We start from the raw sequence: 18752 nt of genomic DNA, 5'->3' as shown, positions 1-18752 counted from the left end.
AGTTAACGGTTTCAGTTTTATGACTAACGATAATATGACAAACAATACATTATGACTTAAAACTTTATGGGAAACAAAGGGACCCCCCGCTACTTCATAATTGCTAGGTTCACTCGACACCGGTCTTTTCTTTGTACTTGTCTCTGACGTCTACCTAATCAGTACGTCAATGTCAATAAACGATACGTCAATTTTGACATCTCACATAAACGCTACAATTTGACATGACCACAATTTGCGAGTGAGCACTTTTTCTACTGTGTATTAAGCGCAAAAACTTTGATTTATCGTCACTTTTATTAGTGAGTCTGAGACTCACAGTTGCGAAGAATGGTAAACAAAAATTAAATTAAGATAAAATTTAATCATAATACGGTTAAAGATAAGATAAAGATAAAGATAGTTTATTGTTCAAATAGTACAAAATAAATAAAAATAATAAAATCACTAAGTAAGTAGGTAAATATTCTTTATTGTGCACCATAAAGTAACGTAAAATATTAATATAAAATAAATATTCTGAGGACAACATTTTTTTTTTCAGTAACTGGAGATAAAGTTCTTTTCATTTTTTCTTTGGTAAACTTCTAAAATAGGGGGAAATGGTTTTTCTTCATAAATCTTTTTCTAACTATAAAATATAAAAAATGATAATGAATTTTTAGAATGTGCAACATAAGCACATTCATAATTATTATACTACACTGGACCTATAGTAAATAGACTTTGACATTTTACCACTAAACAATTGATTGTAATTTGACAGCTTTTTTCTAATACGTATTCATTTAAAATTGCTATTTATAAATTATCCTTACGTGTTTATTATTTTTAGCGTCAGTATGTCAGCCTCATCCAACACAATAGAGCCTTGTTTAAGTATTAACACTGAAGGCATCTAATCAGCCGGGCCATCAGTAAGCTCCTATATTCCTGAGCTAAAAACCAGTGTATGCTTGACCTCGATGTCATCGACAATCGTACCAACGCGGAGCTCACAATATACTGGTCAACGCCAGGTACTACAGCGATACTCTAATGGTAGGCCTTATCTCGTTGACTTAAGGTTTATGTTAGGTCAGTTAAGTGCGCAAATACTAATCAAACTCCGTAGAGGCAAGTGGGCACCGACACTGCAACGTGAGTTCCGTTCAAATCATTCAGTCACAGATGACCCAGGTAATTATTACTAGATAAAGCATGGAGGACAGAGGGCGTACTTCTCTCTTACTCCAATAAAGGGGTAATTAGAGTGACACAGAAAGATGTTCGCAATTTGCGAACTTCGGTGTGAGCGGTAGGCCCTCTGACTTCAAGAGAGCGCTCGCACTTAAGACGTTACCATACAACTGTAGTCTCCGTTTTCCTCCCTAGATATTAACATTATACAGCTGTCAATTCCTTTTCCTTCAGTCGTCTTCTAACTGTCCATCGGCTGATAGACACATTCCTGGTCTCTAGGAGCTTCTGCTGAAGCTGAACGGCATTCAGTCGACGATTTCGTAGCGAGGTAAGAACGATGAAACGGTCATCTCTCTCAGAAGTGATGCGAGTTCTGCCAGTTCCGGGTCTTCTGGATAACGTCTGATCTACGCGGAATCTCTGGAAGACACGTTGAACCGATGACTTCGATAGGTTGAGTTGTCGAGCCACTGCACGTTGACTAAGCCCTCCCTGCAATAGGGCAACTGCTTGGCCGGCTTCAGTCGAGGTAGTATCCATTTTTCTCCAGTTTTTCCAGGTTCAGGCGATGAGAGTAGTGTTCAGGAAGACGTACCAATCACGAATGATGCATAAACAATGATAATGACTGTTTTTATACCTAATGATAAGTGGTCAATTAGTGCATGCGCTAATGAGGCAGTTGGAGGGGGGTGATTTCCAGGCCCATATTTTGCACAATATCCATCCCCACCCCTGAATATTGATGTCATTTGATAGGGCAGAAAATTATCTACCACGTGGTATTTAAATTATCATGATCGAGGTTACAGTTTTTACACAAATTGAAAAAATGTTGAAAATGCTGGGGTGGTCCGATTTCTTTGCACCCGAGTGTAGAAAATATTTTTACACAATTAATTGTATATTAAGCACAGCCCCCTGCCCCTTCTCGGTTTTTTTACTACTTTTATATGGAAAAGCTGTAATGTGACTTCATCTCCTCTTCTTTTAAGTACCTAACTTTTTTCCTGAAAACAGGCGCCGCCGTTTAAAGTACTTAAATACCATTACTAAGTATTTAAATATTTACGGATAATTATAAACACTTATCTCTCTTCTTCTTTGTCGTATCCTCATGGCTGAGGGACGTGACGAATGTGGACACTTTTCACCAGCGCTCTCCAAGCCGCTCTGTCTTGGGCCCAGTGCATGCTAGCCTGCAATGCTTATAGGTAGGTATATACAAAGTAGACACGTAAGAGAAACGGTGTTACGTCGAGATCAAAAAAAAAGTACGAACGCGAAGACTCAAAATGAATTTCGCCGTCTATCGCACATAATTATGGTCCTTGAATATAAGTTTGGACTCGCCTGCTGCTACCAAATTGATGTCCTTTTTGTCTCGCAATGCGGGATCTAGTGTAAGGATATATACGCCAGTGGTGCAATCGCTCGAACATTCTCGAGTATCTGTGGATTTCTAAACGATTTTTAAGCACCATTACGTATCGCACCAGAATGAGAAATGAGCTACTTTAGCATATCAAAGCTCAGCTTTTATTCGAGTCTTATATTTTGTAAGTCACGTACAGATGTAGTTCATAATTGTTTTCCATCGTGTTTTCTCGGAAACGTTCGTATTTGTCATGCTACTTCAGTTAACCTCAGTACTTTTTTACCGAGACCGACTGAAATAGCAAGACACGTTCGTACGTTTCCGTGAAATAGTTATTTGTACAACAAGAGATCAAAGTTTGATATTTCTTCGAGTGCTTATTTTGAGTCCCGTGCAAGCGAAAGATTCTATAATAGATTCACGAGCGTAGCGAGTGAATCTAATTTAGAATCTTGAGCGTAGTAAGGGATTCAAAAGCGCACGAGATGTAAATAACTTTGATCTCGTGTAGTACACAAAATGTAGTACACAAATAAGTGAGCAAAATGCGATTTTGCTCACTGAGTGAGACAAAATGACTCAGTGAGCAAAATCGCATTTTGCTCACTGTTTTTAAGAAGCAAAGTACCCTTGTTCGAGCTGCTGAGGTGAAAATAATTATGCACTACTCTCGCTAAACATATTTTTTACATAAGATTGTGGGTGGTACAAGTTTTTATCCCTGACTACACATTCATTCAGACATTAATGTGTATTGTCTTAGTATGAATTGAGTGTAAATTTTATTTTAGGACGACCTAAAATGACGTGGTAAACTAATATAGGCCCGACACTATCATGACATTACTTTGAAGGAATGACATTTGTAGTGATAGTGTAGGGATTGTCATGAAATAATGACGGCAAGTAATGAAGTTTATTTAAATATCTTACTGAAATGACATTACTACTGACAGTCAATTGATTAGAATGATAGAATCAGAAATGACAGAAGGAATGACGGAAGATAATGAAATTATTAAACAAGACACGGTAAATACCAAAAGTTAACTTGATACTTCAAACGTATCTCTAAAAAGCCCACTCAAGACGTGTTAGCTCTATCAATCATAGCAGTGGGACTTCGTTACACGGCTGGCGTCCCGCCAGACTCGAGAGTCGAGAAGACTCGTTAAATTTGAGAACGGACAGTAGCTATTAAGTCTTGGACGGGATTTTTACGCAATTATCGGCCATTGTACCTACATTTCGGTGGTCGGTTTAGTACGTTAGGCTTCCTAGTGTAACTAAGTTAATAGTGGTAATTGATGTCCAATGTCCGAGCGAAGCAGCGCCAAGGGACACTTATCGATTCAGTTTCTTAATTGTATGTTATTTACAAATGTGTGTATGATGATATTACAGGTACCTATAGTGTTTCAGCGTTGGGTAAAGGCCTCCCCCCTTGATCATGCGTCTCGGTTTTAGGCTATGTCCAATCTAAAAATAAGAAATAAAAAAAACCGGGCAAGTGCGAGTCGGACTCGCGCACGAAGGGTTCCGTACCATAATGCAAAAAAAAAAAAAAACAAAAAAAAAGCAAAAAAAAAACGGTCACCCATCCAAATACTGACCACTCCCGACGTTGCTTAACTTTGGTCAAAAATCACGTTTGTTGTATGGGAGCCCCATTTAAATCTTTATTTTATTCTGTTTTTAGTATTTGTTGTTATAGCGGCAACAGAAATACATCATCTGTGAAAATTTCAACTGTCTAGCTATCACGGTTCGTGAGATACAGCCTGGTGACAGACGGACGGACGGACGGACGGACGGACGGACGGACGGACCCGGTCCCGTTTTACCCTTTGGGTACGGAACCCTAAAAATAGGTCAATTTGAAGTAGGTAATTATCAAAGTCGTAATTATTAGCCCAAAGCTATGGATATATCCACAGCGTAAGTTGAGCACTCTGCAGAGCCTTTTATCCAATGGTTTTATAGAATATAATATAATAAAAACCTAACTAACACATGTCACAAAAAACATTTTATAACGCCACTGAAATGGTTTCTACTCAGCTTAGTGTCAATATCAAGCTGTCAAGGTACCTTTTGGGTTGCCTTGACGCTGGTCTTCCGGGATATCCTTCCTAAAAACGTGACATAGCTAAACAAATAAAATAATATAATTTCTTACCATTTATTTCCTAAGAGCTTGACAAGACCAGATCATTTTGTTAAAAAGAATCTAATTACATCTTTAAAGTAAAGGTAAAAGTCTAAAGCCCAAATGAAAATCCAATCGAAATCATAGTCATAGCCTGCAGCCGTCGCAAATCTCTATAAACATTGGAGCGTTTGGAAAACCAATAAAAATAGACGTTGGAAATCAATACTAAATAATAGCTCCAGTTTCGAAAAGTTAGCTTTGGAACTCGGGCCCGGGAAGACAGAAGGGCCTATCTGACGTCTATACAACGTGTTACATCATCTGCTGAAAACTTTTTTTTTATGACATGGAAGGCGAATGAGCAGACTAATCGCTTGATGGTAAGCAATTACCGTTGGCCATGGAAACTGCGGGCGACCACAGTTCGACAGCTTGAGTTTCGAGACACGCACCGTTGAGGACTGCCAACCATATGTGATGACGCTCATAGCTTGATAAAAAAATTTGGGTAGACTTCATCTTTGGGTCTGGGCGCAAAAGAGCTGCTTCATTGTTATGCAGGGTGAGGAACAGCAGCAACAGCATCCTAGCCATGTTTGCAGACAGGTTAGATGGGGCCTACCTGAACCACTGTAATACCTAGTGACCTCCACATGTGTTTAAATAAATAAAATATGTAAATTATGTAGTTAGTTAATAAGTTTGTGTGTGTACCTGCTAACATTAGTTGTAAGATTAAAATGTCACTAAATTGATCCTTTGTAGGTCTGAAATAAATTTAATTTCATTTATAACCTCTTCCACTACTAAGTGCTGGAGATGGGAATGTTGTAGAATTTGAACGCGAACTGAAGAGATATTTTTCTATTTGGAAAAGTATTCCAGTGTGGCAGATTCTTTTGGCGCCTTGTTTCATCCGCTGCTATTGATGTTGACTGTGCTCTTTGAGTAATAAATATTAGAATTTGTACTTATATTTCTTTTGTCTGATCATTATAATTTTTAAACCAAGTTTTAAACAAGCAGACACGTATGCTTCTCGCGCTTCTTTGTTCTGATGCGTCTGCTGTTCGCGTGGTTCTGGTAGGCTTCCGTAGCTCAATTGGTTAGAGCAAACGCACGGATTGCGGTGGTTGCGGGTTCAAGTCCTGCCGGAAGCGTACATTTTTCCATTTTTTACTTTATTATAAAAATTACATTATATTTTTAATTCAGGTAGATAAATAATTTGTATCAAATAAGTTTTAAGACTAAATAATGTTGCTGAGAAGGTACATATTTTTTTTTATAAATAAGTTATTGTCACACGTTGTATACCACGTACATACGTCGTTTTTCATCTACTAGCCAGAACTGAGCTGCAGCGAGCTTTGTTTGATTGATTGCAACGCAAACACCGACATTTTTTATTCCATCATGCCTGTTTACTCTGCCGTCCACTCTGTTACATAACTTCAGGAGTGTTCAGGCTGAACTGGGGTGGAAATTTGATTTGGTTTGTAAGGATTTTAAAAGCTTTTTACGGCCCGATTCGAACTTTAAGATACGTCAATCAATAGATCTAGAAACGATATGGATTAGATGTGTCAGTATCAAAATTGACGTTTTTGTTTGAAGAAACGTCACATTTGACACGGACATATCTAAACCATATCGTTTCTCGATCTATTAATTGACGTATCTTAAAGTTCGAATCGGGCAGTTAGTTACGCGATTTTGGTAACGGTAGTTGGGTCAATAGAGTTCAAATAAAGATTCATTATAAGACTCGTACCAAATTCAAATTCAGATTCAAAATTATATTTATTTCAAGAAATTAGCATTCCGAGAGAGGCAGTACAGTGATGACACTAGGCTCAGCCTGTAACGTGGGAATCTTAGAGAAATACAGAATACCGATTATGTTGCGGCTATTATTTTAATAGAATATAATTTAAATTTTATCCCTTATTCATTTAAAGTCTCAGTTTAGGTTTTTTACAATATGCATAAAAAAAAACAATTATAAAAACACATAAATAACAATAAAAATACATATAAACACATTATATAAAACCTAACCTAGGGTGCCATTATAAACATGTCGAGCGTTTTTCGACTTAAAATACGTGAGTGACGGGTCATTCTTAATATATTTAATATGTCTGTGTCTCACGGAAGTTTTGTTATTAAAATGCCTACATTATAAATATTTTTTTTTATTATATGACTAACTATACTACAACACTATATGTATCAAGTCAAGCAAGATGATACCTACTCTAACTAAAGAATGTTTAATTTATTTAGTTGAATTCATTTATTAATATATTTTTTCTTGAGATGTAAGTAAATTATTCCGTAGTTTTTGCTCTTTTTGTCTGTGATAAGAATCTTAGTCATTTGCGAGTCTCAGATAAGACCATCTGGTTACAATAATCTCCTGCGCAACTTATCTCACGACGTTTACATCATAATAAAGTCCACATTATACACAAAACTACGAGAGCTTAGGTACTTAGATATTCATTTTAGGGTTTCGTACACGTGGATGTTGGAATCCTTTATTTAGTATCCGCTGTCCGTTCCTCTGTTTGTCATTCAATGGGCTGTATATCATGAACTGTATTTCAAGTAGATTTAATTACGATTTTATTTGGTCGTTCTTTATCATTGATACAAAAAGTGTCAATATATCTAGGAAAACTAGGAATCCTATCTAGTTGACATTTATTTCATTGTAAAAAAATTAACAGTGCTACAGTAAAAAACTTATTTTTCCTTTGACAGAGTGGGAATGCATGTACGTACGGTGTGTGGGACTCGCCGCTTGTGGCGAGAGGGGGGGGGGGGGGGATTAAACCTAACGTAACGTGTACAAACAAATCTAGAAAATGAATTTAGTGCGATGGCACGGAATCTCCCATGTGCAACTACGACTCCTACTTGTCCGGTTTTTCGTTATCCCTGCATAATATTCCTAGCTATGGCTAATGAACCATTATTAACTATCTCGCTCTTTTGAGGGTTCCGTACCCAATGGGTAAAACCGGGACCTTATTACTAAGACTCCGCTGTCCGTCTGTCCGTCTGTCACCAGGCTGTATCTCCTAAACCGTGATAGCTAGCCAGTTGAAATGTTCACAGATGATGTATTTCTGTTGCCGCTATAACAACAAATAAGTACTAAAAACAAAATCTATAAAAAATATTTAAGTGGGGCGCCTCCCATACAACAAACGAGATTTTTTTGCGCAATGGTACGGAACCCTTCGTGCGCGAGTCCGACTCGCACTTGGCCGGTTTTTATATTTTCTCGAACTAAATTCGTTATCTTGCCGTGTTTCGTTGACATTCTTTCCTCTGACATCACTTTTGCATCACCAGCCAAGAATTTGACAGGGCAATTAAGAAATTTATTGTAATAGCTCTATTCTCTACATCTAGAGCGCCATTTGCACTAACTATCGCTAATTAGAGCTCGTGTATTAAGGCGAGGTGGTCGTGAAATTTCGTTTTTGAAGGCCAAATTAAAAAGAAGAAACCTAGTGTTCGGGTTGAGTGGGACTATACATTTGTAAAAAAAGGATTTTTCGAATTAGTCATACTTTTGTTAGCTTATCTTATTTAGTTTAGTACATTTGAATTTTCTCGTAAACGTCATAATTTAAAATTTACTATTACGTCGGCTGAGAATACGTTTGTCATATCCATTTTTGGGTAAAATCGTTTTTCAATGATTCGTATAATAACAAAAAATATGCTATAATTGACACTAATCGGTTTTTGAAAAACATTATTTAAAAAAAAAATTGTACCATATCCGCATTTTACTATAGGATAATTACACTATGTTAACAGAAAAATATCACAAAAGTGTGACATATCCAACACTTTTGTGTCATATCATAAATTTACGTTTAACATTTACTCATCAAAAACGGATATGGCAATAATAAAAATGCTTTTATTTCATTAATACCAATATTTTTTTTTGTATGGTACTATAAATAATAAACTTATGTGCCTAAATGATAAATAAGTTCAATATTTCCTAAATGTAAAACTTTTCGAAAATATATTTTTTTGCATCTTTTCGCTCTCCTGTAAACCAATGTAAGTGGCGTATGGCACAAACGTATTCTCACCCGACGATTACTGAAAAAAATATAGCGCAGTGTCCGCAGTCATTTTATTAAGAACCCTATCCAAATTTCCTTTTAATTACATATTAATATTAAACGGAAATTCGGAAACGTACGTATTAGGTAACTAATTCGATTATATCTATAAAATAGCAGAGCTGTATTCTATAATAAAGTCTGCTTTATTTTTAAATTATAAGTTTTATTTTTTGTACGAATATTAACAATCAAATTTTCGTAAATCTCAATAGTTATAAATGAAATATAATAATCAGCAGCATTGATGAAATGTAATTATAACACAAGTATTCGTCTAAATGGGCTACAAGCTTAATGTATACCTATTCAAGGTCATTGACGACCACATGCGCCTTAAAAAAATTTAGGAAATACTAACGTCATTATGTTATTAAACGTAATGTAAGATGATGATTGACGACATTAAATGAAATGGCATGATTGGTGTTCACCGTAGCTTTTCACATTCCTTCAAATTTCTATCTGGGGCACTAAAAATAATGCGCTTATGTAACTGTTACTTTATTGGATATGACATATGTATATCTTTTTGGGTGTTATTTAATCGATCTGCAGAATATTCCTATTTTGATGAACCTAAAAATATATATGGTCAGCAGAAATGATACTTGGTCGGCAACTTTTGGTAGGCAAGTATTTCTAAACCAGTTCGCAATTAATGTCATACTGAGCTGCTCTAAATTGATTTGGTTAAAAAAAAATATTATTTGAGCGGCCATTGTACCTAAACATCTGATTCATGCAATCAAAAAAAAATTCTTTGACTTTAATTAAGTATTTTTAAGAGTATGAAAGAGCGTAAGCTCCGTGGCCGTAAGGCCATGTTTGAGGCTTTAAACCATTTTTGCCATCCTATTAAGCTGATAGGCGGAATTGGTGATTTTTTTCACGTTATGAAATCAAACCGATGCTATAATCTTTTTTATATTGCTAGGTATACATCATTTGATATTTTATATTTATCAATAGTAACTTACCTTTTAAAATAATAATAAGTTACATCCAACTCCCTGTTTACTAAAAATTCTCCATAAATATTTCAATGGTCGCAACCTATTAAGACAATATGAAATGCGAATACCAATGGAGTCCTAGGGCATATCGTAGAAATGGCTAAGCGTGATCGTATAAAAGCTATTAGATTCAGTAGTATACTTATTGAAAATAAATAGTTTAGTATTTGGTAAGTATATGAAGAAATCAGTGCCCAGAAGTAACTCTTAGAAGCTGATTATAATTATGATTGCTAAAAAAAATGCTATATGCTTTTCATAAATTGTTAAATGTTGAAAATTGCATTCCATATAATAATATTGTCTTCTGTTACCGCGATAGTTACTCAATTAAGTCATAAAATAAAGCTATGTATGTATGACGTCTAATAAATGTAAAATACATCCCGACGTTTCGAACCTTCAAGAACATATTTATTATGAATAGCTCATAAAGCTTGACTAAACAAAACCAACATATTATGATTCTTCCATCGACATATTTTGTGAACCAAAGTCTCAAGTCTCTGTTGCAACAGATTAGCCGTAACAAATTTAATCCAATTGATCCCTAAACCGTAGAACAATGAAGGAACAGGCTATTAAAATCGATTCCGTACCCAGCCTCCGCATATAAAGATGATTTGTTTAAAATTCCGCAACCGGCCCCACGTGATGAATATCGCGGCCGTATATTCGAATAATGATCATGCCTTGCACTGCATTCAATGGCATTTTGCATACAATATGGTAGATGGATTTATATTAAAATATGGCCAACGTCAGACCCGGTTGCTCAATAAATTATTCATTACACACAGTCAATTTTCGTTCAAGATGAACAATAAGTATATCAAATTCACAGATGCTGCTCATACATATTCAGGTTGCATTATTGTTCTGGCTTGTCGGTAATTAGATCGCCCACGAAAGGAAGCTGTACCTTAATAAGTTAGTAGCGACAAAGTTGGTAATATATTACCTATGTCTCGCGTCAAAGACAACACTTCATTTTGCACCCTATCTCCAAAGGGGATGGTGCGAACTCGCACCAATACCAATGGGTTTTAGTATGCGCCGGGTCTGGTGTGTTTTAATACGTGTATCTCATTACGGTCAGTGTAAATGATTACCATTTTTATGGAGTAGGTAGATACGCGTATTCTCCTGTCATAGTCCTGTTTGTTTTTGTGTGGGCATGAATATGGATTGTTATTGTGATGACTATGGATCTCATCATAATCTAAGAATACATAGAAGAAGAGAACGTAGGTAAGTGAATGGGAGATCTAAGAAAATAAAGTAATGAGCACTTGAAATATTATTATGTACATATGACACTTATAATTGCGTTATGGAAAACAAACACAAGATGAAATCCGTATACACAAACAATTACATATTACGTATTACATATAACATTGGTGACATAATTTTGCCATGACTAGAAAACGAATTAAAAAAAATATCAAGTATTACCTATTAAGCAATTAGTTATCACTGATAATTAAAAATATATAAGAATATTATTAAAGTATTTGAACAAATTAAATTATTTCAGAAAAATATTTCAATTTGTTTTTATCAAGTAGAAACACTACTTAGAGATGGCCTGGGGGCGCCATAAGCCTTCAGTAGGAAGTGCATATACTTGGAAAATTTGACCTATGCCGCTGTGGCCCGGTGGCCGAGTGGCTTAGGCATCTGCCGCGATAGCAGAGGACGCTGGTTCGATTCCAGCCTGGGGCACTAGAGGCCTTGGTCACTTTTTCTTAGTGTATGACATTTATTTCAGTTTAAGAATATTATTATAGACTTTTGGTGTTCCGGGACGACTTGGATGCATTTTATCCGGATTGGCGGGAAACTACAAAAGACAGGGTTGAGTGGAGGCAGCGAGGGGAGGCCTTTGCCCAGCAGTGGGACACTTAACCCAGGCTAATAAAAAAATATATATAGACTTACAGGCAAAGCAAAAGATATACAAAGAAAAAAAGAGATAGATAGACAAATAGTCAAGCGCGAGATAAATGATCGTCCACATTAATTTGTAAATATTTACTAGCGGTCAAAATTTGTGCCTGTCAATAGAATTGAAGAGGCGCTTGACGAATAGCGAGTTTTACTAGCTGTCCGTGTGACGGATGCCGAACATGACCTAACAATTTATATCTTTGAGAGATAAATCAAGCCACGGCGTACGATCAAAACTGACACGGAGATCTTGAGCTATAACCTCTTGGATGTGCGTGAGATGTAGGAGGGAGCGGGAGCGACAGCGATTGTATTCAGCTTATGGAACATTATTTTTGTAGAGTACGGTATCGCCCTACAGTATAATGCCTATATCTAATGTCTTTTATCAAAATATTAAAGTATATGTGCACATAATTTTGAGCGCCGATATATTTGATGGCGACCGTACAATCTTTACTAATAAATTTAAAATATCAAAAATATTGTTTCAGTTTCAGACATCCTGACATAATAAATAAGCCGTAAAAACGAATTAATTAAACATAAAGAGAGATATGGTACCTAGTATTAGTTCCCAATTTTCGATATAAGTTTTCCGGATAAACCTTAGAACCAAAGCGAGAAAGATCAATTTATGACTAGGAACATACTTATTTTTTAAATATGTACCAACTCAAAAAGATTTAAGAAAACTAATAGAAGCCGGCCGGCTTATTATCGTAACTATGTAATTATTTTGTTAGAGAAGGGAAACATAAACATTCTCTGAGTGATAAAACCCGAAGATCTTTTAACTTGCACCGCACCATGTACATAACGAACTTTTTTCTCCTGAACGTAAGTGTTGGCCACGGATGAATAGCTATAAAAAATCTTTATGATTATAGCTTTCATGGATATAAAGTTGTGCGATCGTACTGATCGTAGAAAAAGTGTTGGATTCGAAAGGAAAGTGATTGATGCCATCGATTTTGGGAGAAACGAGATAATGTTCACACTATGTAAGGGTCCAATCAATCGAATAAAGTATTGTTTTGATTGAGAAGTCTTGATTTGAGAGATTGTCTTTGATTGAGAGAAAAGGACCATGGGCAACTTTCTATGGAGCCTGGAGCGAACGCCAACAGAAATGAGAGTAAGGTCATTAGATAGGTATTTCTATGTACTTCATTTTGTTCTATGGTCACCAAGAGAAATTCCATTGCAGAACTGAGATATTGGTAGTTTAGCCAAAATGTCGTCACCCTTATTACCTAGGCAATAGAGACTGAGTAACTAAATAAATTGCTGCAGGGTAGATGTTCGCGCACCACCCCGGGCGAGCACACCGAATGATTTGCCGCGATCGCCCGGCGGTGGACTCTATTGCCTAGGTAATAAGGGTGACGACATTTTGACTAAAATACCAATTACTCAGTTCTGCAATGGAATTTCGCTTGGTGCCCATAGAACGAAATAAAGTACAGAGAAATACCTATCTAATGACCTAACTCTCAACTCTGTTGGTTTTGGGGCAATTTTGACGCATAGTCCTTTCAGTATGAAACAAGGACTTAAAGATAAATCTACTTCGAAAGATACAATGATTTTTCGAAATTGTGTCATAAGTAATCTTACAATATGGCTTACTAAACTAAGGATTTCTGGATGGTTGAATATTTATCTGGCTAATAAAAAATTTAATTACAGACAGATTTATAATTTAACTTTTATTTTATTAGAATACTTTAAACAAAAGTTTAAACACGAGTACTTTTAGAGATATTGAGGAAAAACGTCAAAACGATCGCGAAATCTTCCATCGCAAGTTTTACAATGACATTTTGACAAAATATGAATTATTTACTTACTTAAAATTCTCCATAGCACTTGCGGTTTTAAATAATATTATACAAACATACTGAATAGGTATGCACAGAAATACACACGCCATAGCGTTACGCGCCATATCGGAGTTATTTTATTAAATAAACTAAAACGAATACCTAATAGTTTTTCAATTAAACATTTTTCACACCCACGAAATTGCATTCAAAGCAATATATCTGATAGGATATTGAAAGGCAAAGCTTTTTAATCTAGTTTTTTTCGATACCTAAAAATAAATTGGTGGAACCATTTTATTTTATTTACAAGGTGAAATATGCGCTTTGGGAATTTCAATTTGTGTTCACAATTTTTTTTATTGTAACATAGACATTTTACCCATTTAAGTCGTTATCGTTAGATAGGTACCTAACAGCAGTTCTAACCTAACCTAACCTAACCTAACCCACTTTTATGGTATCAGTCCATTCCTGTAAGAGTCGCAATTCTAATGTACCTTTAGGCAGCATTATTATTTGATTGTGAGGTCTGCTTTTCTGCACTTTTCTCTCCACTTCGCGCGATCGGATATATCGTTAGGTTAGATTGGGTTATACCTATATTAATAAAAGTAAACTTTAAAAGAATATATTAAATAATCCATTTTAGAAATGCTGAAAGCTTCATGGGCACCTTCGCATCGGGAAAGGCAGAGAGTAGTATGTTTGTATTTTAGTTTGATTTTATTTTCAATTTCTATACCATATGCCTCTTTAACCTTTTAACCGCTGTAGACTGATATAATTAAATCCGGCTCATTTCTCGGTCTGATTAAGACAAAACTTCGTTTAATTTCATACCGCCGGCGACATGAGTACGCTCGGTGAAAAGTTCTATGGCGGTTAAAAGGTTAAAAATAATACTAATCATATCCAATACCTATTGCTCTTTGCTACCGCAAAACTCATTCAGCAAATATCATGCCAGCAAAACTCATTCAGCCAATTAGCGCCAGCCAATGTTGCAACCAATCATCGTTTGATACAACTCAAATTGGAGTTAGTGCATTGATTGATAGGAATCGAGGTCACTGATTTATCAGATGCGGTTCGTTTTGACTAAAATTTTAGATCGGGACCAATTCAAAAAAATAGAGCAAATAAATGAATCGAATGTTATATATACTTAGATTAAGTAAGAGGCCGCGAAAGATAGAGTCAAACCGTCAAAAGTCTGCAGCGATTTTGATAGCCCCCGCAGTGCAAGTGTCATTTTAAACGTCAAATTTCTATGAAATTATGACGTATAAATAACACTTACACTGCGTGGGCTATCAAATCCGCTGCAGACTTTTCTTGGTGCGACTCTATCAGTCAGATACGCTGAAGCTTGTTCGGGTAGCTTTTTCTTGATAGGTATTATAGGCACTTTTGAAATAATATATTCTTTTAAAATATACATGTCAAAATATGAGAAAGAAATACATACTACTAGAAAAGGAGTAAGGAGGAAGATATATCCTCACCTCAGTGGTTATTATTGTTTGAGATGTATTTTAACAGTCTGACTACCTTGACCAGTCATATTACACCTTTATTTCATCCTCAAGACTATCCATAACGATGCATCCAACGCAGTTTTATCTTATTTTAACCATTAAAAGGAATCGAAACCCGCATTGCCGTTTTGCCAATCATCTCAGCTGCATCAGTTGTTGACCCCCGGCTGACAAAAAGACGGCAAGTGGTAATCCATCAAACCGTCATAATTTCTAGCTAAGGAACCAAAAGGATTTATCTACATACTTTTAATTGAGACATACGTCTTTTACGCTTAGCGTGGTAAATATATTGTTTTTGTATAAAACGACGTATGTGGGTGTATTTTAGTAAATGTATAAGGCATTTTTGTGGGAAGGTATTGTACTCAGATACCAGGTTTTGTATGAAATTGATGAGCTGCTCACATCTGACCTTGACCCGAGAAAGCAACTATTATTGTATGACTAATAAGCGAAAAATTTATCTTGGATACGGATGATCTTTTGTGATATTTCATGTTTGTATTTAAATGCTTGTGAAGAAGGAATAAGTAGGTAGTAATGTAGTGGATTTTTTGCCCGCATAACAGTTATTATAGGTAGATCCGCCCAAACTTCCAGCTCCTATTTCTCCCCATCAGAGTATGTTATCGGAAATTATCTGTGTGTAAAATTCAATATACATATTACATATTGCGTGACGTAATAACAGCAAAACATACAACGTTACCCCTTTGGAATGAACTCCCTGTAGTAGTTTTATCGAGGAACTACATTAAGGGATTCTTTAAAAACGGAAGTATATGAAGGGACTCCTAAAGGGTCGGCAATGCATATGTGACACCGTGGTGACACCTCTGGAGATGCAAACATTTCACATCAGGCGAGCTGTATGCGCCACGCTGGCGAGCTGTATGCCACGGAGGACGTAGTATAAAAAACTTTCACAATTTCAATTTTTGTGGGATATAGGGCCTCTTTTATGCAAAATTGGCATAAGGGCGTCCGCTAGCTGACGCGGTTGCACGGAGCGGTTGAGCGGGTTAACGAAAAATAGTTTGAGCAACGTTAAATGGCATGGACGCGTGCGACGGATTTTACCTACAATGGCACCCGCGTGCGTGTGCCCGCTTTGTGTACCCGCGCCAGCTAGCGGACGCCCTAAAGCTTGTCAGTCTCTCCTGTCATTCAAAAAGGCTGTATATGCGGACTTTGTATACTTATTGCAATTTAATAAGACAGTAATGTGCACAAGGAATTTGCGTCGAAGTATATTAATGGACGTCACAAGTCGTAATCAATTTATATCAATATCGCCAATGGCCTGCTCTGGACTTGTTAGCAAGCATTAATATGAATTTCTACGCTAGGGTTGTCAGGTTTTAAAATTGTATAATTTTTGATATACTGTGGCGATAAACTGTAAATTGTATTACTCGTATCATTACATTCATATCTGTAGATCTGATTGATCCTCCGTTTTTACAACCTTTTCTATATTACTCCTGCTAGTACATTATAAATATTACTACGCTGCGTAAGATACATCACCCCTTGTATTTTCCACCCCACCCCTCGTTTATGATTTTAACTCCTATTTTGGACCCTTTAAGGGGACGAATTTAGAAATAAAATATTCGGTACCTATCACAGTTCAGGTCGGAATGCCAAGTTTCAGTAAAAACTATTTACTTTAGTCGCTTTTGCAGAAATTAGAAAATAATTACATATATCTAAGCGTTCAAACTTTCACAGTGGGATGAGAGAAAAGGAAAATGCTGCAAAGAAAGTATTCAGTAATGTTCTAATGGTAGTGTTCGTCAACTTATTATATTTATTTTATTTACTCGAAAAGAAAAAACTCAATCTGTTACAAAAATCTTACCTACTTAAAATCCTCAGCTGACCATTTACAGGTCTATTCGAAAGAAGCTTAGAACAATCGAATACTTAACTGTGTTCAATTGTTCTTCGCTACAACATATAAGGCTTCTGACAATAGACCATTTCACACACACTTCGTATCGTCCACACAAATAAGTGACTCTTCGGGAACCTTAATACAAAGATATAAAGTCTACAATTGGTCAAAGACTTGTCGGTACATTCTCCATATTATACTCAAGAGTAAACATGAATGAGAACCCGTTAACTTTCTAAAACAAATGATTAATTTCAATACAAATTGATTGTTGTATAGATTTATTGGCTGGACAATAACATGTCGGTATCGGTTATATCTCGTCGTGTTTTTATTAAGCTTGACCTCGAAATTCAATGGAGATACCAATCGTATTGCACTTGCAATTGTTCAACAGAAATAAATTGATAATATGATATGGTGTGATTTGTCACGTTTTTTTTTAATGTAATCAATGTTTGGAATAAAGTATTTGTTTTCGCATTTTCTATGCTTGCAAAGTACTTAAATATACCTCAAATAATTATAGGTAACAAAGTTTTATTTGGATGATTTAGCGTTATGCGTCTCCTATAGGCATTTTAGGCCATCAGACTACGAATATAGGTAACCACTAAATAAGTCAATTAATTAGAGTACATACATAAATCTTTATATACCTACCAACCTATAATGCACCTTTAGACAGCCCTGCGCCTCATCTATTCGAATTAAGGCAGAGCACGTGTGGCATCTGCAACCCGGCCATCCTGACAACGCTCTATGTCCCTGTGTTATCCATATTCACATACGTCCTTATTCCCTACAACGGTTGTATGCAGATCGGCTCGTAAATACTCGTATCTGCTTTAACAGGGACATGTGACTATAATGTTCAATAAAAAAGCCGTATGTCGCTGTAGGACGTATGAGTAAAAAGGAGTTTTCGTTGAAGATGTTTTTATTGCATCATGGGATGTATAGACTTATGTAACATCGCATCATTTGCATATAAGTCTTTTTGAACGTTGGGGAAGATGTTGACAACGGTTTATTGTATAATTGGAAGACATACGGTCATGTTTTTTGGTTCATATTCGGTTTTGTTAAGTGTTTTGTGATTCAAGAACTTTTAATGTGTACTTTGTAACATGAGCTTTGTTAGTTTTTTGTAGTGTCTTGTCACTTTTAGACTTGTTTTATAAACATTCTTATGCATTTTTTTTGTCGTGGTTCGTCAAAAAGTTGCCTTGTTTAAAATATGTACATATTATATAAATTATAATATTTTATATCACTTCAAATGTCTAGTAAGTGCTGGTAAGTGGTAGCATTGTTAATATAACTGTACATAGTCTTCAGTAAGGTTTCTTGCCCAGCTGAGCTGCTTCAGATTTGAGTGATATGACATTTCGCTGTGCCGTAATTAACTCTTGGTTGCACGTAGTTTATAGTAGGGGAGCCCACGATGCTAAATCGGGATTTACTCGAGCGTCATACAGGCCTATTGGAATCTAAATATTAGATAATAAGAAGAAAAAAAAGTTATATAAAGTTTTTTTGTTTGAGGGTTAAAAAATCGTTAAGCAGTTTGTGGGTTTGGTCGTTTTTGTCCACGTTAATGCTATATTTTTACTATAACTTAATATAACACTTATTTGT

The sequence above is a fragment of the Cydia splendana genome, chromosome 10 (genome assembly GCF_910591565.1).
Source record: "Cydia splendana chromosome 10, ilCydSple1.2, whole genome shotgun sequence".
NCBI lineage: Eukaryota > Metazoa > Arthropoda > Insecta > Lepidoptera > Tortricidae > Cydia > Cydia splendana.
Note: the sequence above shows the minus strand (reverse complement) of the source record.